The following is a 4,640-nucleotide window of genomic DNA, read 5'->3' on the forward strand; positions in this document are numbered from 1 at the left end:
TTCCCTGGCCTCTTTCCTATTTTACCCACAAGTCAGATAGACTGGAAAGCAGTGATTTTGCCCTGGATCTAATGGCAACCTGAATATGAATATGTGTCCTGTGTGTATGTGCCTTCTAATTGCCTGTCGACTTATGGTGATTCCATGAATTTCATTGAGTTTAGGCAAGGTATTCTCAGAGGTGGGTTTGCCAGTTTATTCCTCTGAAATGCAGCCTGCAGCATCTGGTATTCATTGGTGATCTCCTATCCAAATACAGGTACTAACCAGGCCTAACTCTGTTTAGCTTCCAAGATCTGACAGAATCTGATGCCTTTAGGGTATTTAGGCCCCTAAATCCCATTATTTTTCAAGACAAATGCAATGTCTGGAGGATTATGAGAAAATGAACAAGTTGGTAGATTCAGCCTTGAGGATATTTATAGCCTGCCTATTCCTTCACTGAAATGATGCTCAAGCCTTTTCCAGATGGCATTATTTTGGGTTTCTGCTCCAAAGTTGCAAGTCTGAATGATCTTCCAAGTTTAGGTATGGTGTCTAGAACTATATGGCCGCATTCCCACTATGATAAAGTGAATTGCTATTGCTAATCAGGTTATATGACTGTTGCTCCCATTTGAAATCGGTTCCAATCTTACTGTGATCAGTTTCAATCGCGATGTAAGGCAATCACAAAAAAACCCGCTCTTTCCTGACACTAGTCCTTTGGTGATTCTTTTGAAAAGAATTGATTCCAAAGTGTGTTCAACAAGTGGGAACAACGGATCTGAATCACATCATTCTGGAGGGTGAGGACTAATGGCAGAGAGGTGTTTACCATTTTCCCTCCTCAGTTTTTGGTAGATCCACCATCCCCCACCCCCCCCTCATTGTTGCCTTTATGTTTGTGGTGTGACCTATGGGCATATGATTTTTTAAAAATTGATAGAAGATTCAATTCATTGGTTTTGCAATTATTTGCAATTACCCGGCAATGCACAGATGTTTGACATGCATTTTGAAGTGGCGCAAACTAGTGAGGATGACAATCATGCCAAAAAAGAAGTGATTACACGGGGATAATGAAAAGATCCGCTTTCATAGTGGGAATGATGGACCTTTTGGAATCAATTTACCAATACGGAGTGAAGGCAAATTGCAAACCGGTTTAAATGTAAGTGGGAATGAGCCCCCAATGTGTATATAGAAAAACAGAAGTCAGTGACAAGCAGGTTTCTATGTAGAAGATGCTGTTCAAAAATGCAACTCCCTTCTTACACGTAGTTTAAAATATTGTTTTCCAGAAGAAGCTTAATCACTTGTTTCCACCAGATGTAAAAAGCAGAATCATGAAATATGTGGCCCTCCAGATCCAAAGGGCAAACTCTGCAAAGGATGAGGCATATAGAGTGGCCCACTGGATATGGTTGAACTGTTACTTCCTTCAAGCTCAGCCAGCACCATCAAAAGTGAAGGGTGGTGGGAGATGCAGTGTAGCATCATCTGAGAAACCAAAAATGTTAACAATTAAGGTTTTATCAAGAGAAAGGAATGAAATTAAAAGAAAAAACAAAAACAAATGTACACTCCTACAATGGACAAGACGATCTAGCTTCTATTTTTGTGAGGGGAGTTAAAACCCCAAAAGACCCATTAAGGCTTCTACAGATCCAAAGTACACACAATTGAGTCTGCCTTGTATGTTTCTGGATGTGTGGCTGCTTTGAACATGCCTCTGTAACCTGTCTTTAAAGCGAACATATACAGTGAGTCCGCGCCATACATGGGCTCCTTATAGGCAGCTTTCAGCATATACTGAAGCTAACTGGGAAATGTGTGCACGCACTGCGCGCAAACATTGCAGCATGGCAAGCATGAGTCACATTATATCCAATGGGGCTCATGAATTGTGCACGTGGCCGCATGGCGAGCATGAACCCCATTGGTTATACATTATTTGCTTTACCTGGGGTGGTGGTGGTCTGGAACAGATCCCCGTGTAAAGCAAAGGCCCACTGTAGTGGTTTGAGTATATCTAGGGTCCAAAACACACTGCAGAAATAAATCTAGTTTGAAATGGCTTTAACTGCCCTGGCTCGGTGCTAAGGAATCCTGGGAACTGTAATTTATTGTGGCAGTAGAGCTCTCTGACAGACAAGGCTAAATGTCTCACAAATCTTCCAAGATCAGATGGGAATCTGGTGCCTTTGGGGCATTTAGGCCCCTAAATCCTATCATTTCCCAGGACAAATGCTAGGTTTTGGGGATTATAGGAAATTGAACAGGTTGCTAGATTCCAAAGATATGGCATGGCTCTGAGTGCTAGGCTAAAAAAAATAAAATTAAGGAGGGACCAGAGTTAGCATCAGGAGCAAGCTTTGTTGGGTCCTTCTCAAGTGTGTTAGGATGCCAGATGCTGACTGACATCAGTCCTAGTAATAATAACATGTCACCTGTCAATTTATGGCAATACCATGAATGTCACGGGGTTTTTTAGGCAAGGAATACCGAGAGGTGGTTTGCTATAGCTTTTCTCTGAGATATAGCCTAGAGCACTTCATGCTCCCAGGTGGTCTCCCTTCCATTTGCTAGCTAGGCCTGACCTTGCTTAGTTTCCAAGATCAGACAGGATCTGGTGCCTTCTGGGTATCTGCACTCCTGCACCAAAAAAAAATTGTATATGCAAAATCGCAAAAGATTAATCATTCTCTCCAGAGTGATGAAATGCTCTCCTTAGGGGAGAGAACTCTGACATGTTTTTGTAGCTAAGAGGTGAGCAATCTGGTACTCTTCAGAAGTGTTGTACTAAACCTCCTATAAGTCCCAGCAGAATGGTTTAGAACAGATTTTGCATCACACCACATACGGTGATCAACTCATCAATGCAAGAATAACTGCGCAACCACCCATGCGTTAGTTACATCCACTGTGAACATCACTATCAGTTTGTACCTGATGAATTTCAATAGCTTCCTGCCCCGCTGATTTCAAAGCACAGTACAACTATCTGCCAACTGAGGCAACACTCCATATATCTATCAGAACGGGCTGTAGGCTACGAAAACTTTATGTCACATAAAAACTGTTTGATGCTGCTCCTACATGTCTTCTGGCTGAATTACGGATGAGTTTCCCCGCAGAAACAAAAGATCACAGCAGCTGATTGTATCATTGTGTCTTTATTTTATACACATATATTTATTTATTTGCATTTTTTTTAAAAAAACAACCATAAACTCACAAACAACAGCACCGCAGTTAGGGTGAGACAGAGTTAACAATAAGTGGGGAGAAAAGGCATATATTTCTGTCTATGCTACATAACACTTAGGGAAGTATAAAAAAGGCAAATGATGAGAAAAAGTATGATAAATTCATTACTAAAAATACATAAAACTAAAAGCCTAGCGCTGAACTGATAAGAGGAGAACGTCATTGTCACTGAGGCCACAGTGTGAAGAACAAATATTGTTTAATGTGAAGTCGAATATTATTTAAGTCAGCCTTCCCCATCCAGGGGCCCTTCAGAAGTGCTAGACTACAACTTTAATAAGACCGTAGTCGATATAACTAGCTGTAAACTCATGCGCACTGTAACCAGAAACATCTGGAGAGCACCAGGCTGAGAAAGACTTCCCCCCATTCTCTCCCCAGGGATAGTTTATTTGTTTCAAATACTGAATCAGCACCCCAAAATAGGCCAGAGTTACATATGTAACACTTCACTGAACACATGCATTTCAATTATGCTATTTTCCCCCCTCCATCAAGACAAAACTAAAGCAGATGTCTCAAAGACATTCATGGCAGGCAACATATTTAAAAAGAAAAAAGTCAGAAATCAAAGGCAAGGTTAGTTGTCCATAAATAATACTGTTTTTAGCATGAGGCACTGCTGCCAGATATTTTACATATTGTAAGTAAGAATTTTTAATTCTTTGGTAAATAACTGAAAGTGCTGTTCCAATGCTGGTTTTTTTTCCAGCATAGCAATGGTTGCATGATTGCTTTAAGGCCTTGAAGTTCAATAATAATTTCAGGGTTCCCCCCCCCCTCAACTGAACACTGTTTATCATCTAAATCTAACTGGAAGCTACTTGCAAATGGAAAAAACAGTCAGCTTTTCTTCAAGATGTCAACAGTCACATCAGCCCATCAGGGAATTATATGGCTTTCTTTTTCAGCCAGCTGGTAGCCAAAATGAATGAGCTGACTTTGCTCTCTCACTAAGCAGGCATGACTTTTTATTCCCTGTCCATTCCAATGAAGTCTACATGTTAACAAAATCACCTCATTGCAGATCTTTACATTCATTAAGGACTAACGATACATTCAATAACGCCTAAGAATAAACACTGTCCTTCTTCAAAGTGAGAAGATATTCTCATTGCCTTTAAGGCTATTAACAAGGAAGGTTTTCCCCCCTATTGTCAGACAAACCTGTTCATTAAAAAGGAGTTCTCTCAGCTCTTCTTTCCTTTAAGTAGAGGAAGGCTACGGCATTCTCTTATGCCCTCTCAGCCCAAACTAGGGTCCCCTATCCATTGGAAAGATTACTCAGTGGTGCTGCTTGCTAGTACTGTACACACATATGAATAAGCTGAATATCTCTCCCCCCCCCCCCCAGACTAACAACCATTAAAGAATGCAGTGGCCTCAAC

Source organism: Sceloporus undulatus, chromosome 6 (genome assembly GCF_019175285.1).
Source record: "Sceloporus undulatus isolate JIND9_A2432 ecotype Alabama chromosome 6, SceUnd_v1.1, whole genome shotgun sequence".
In the NCBI taxonomy this organism is placed as follows: domain Eukaryota; kingdom Metazoa; phylum Chordata; class Lepidosauria; order Squamata; family Phrynosomatidae; genus Sceloporus; species Sceloporus undulatus.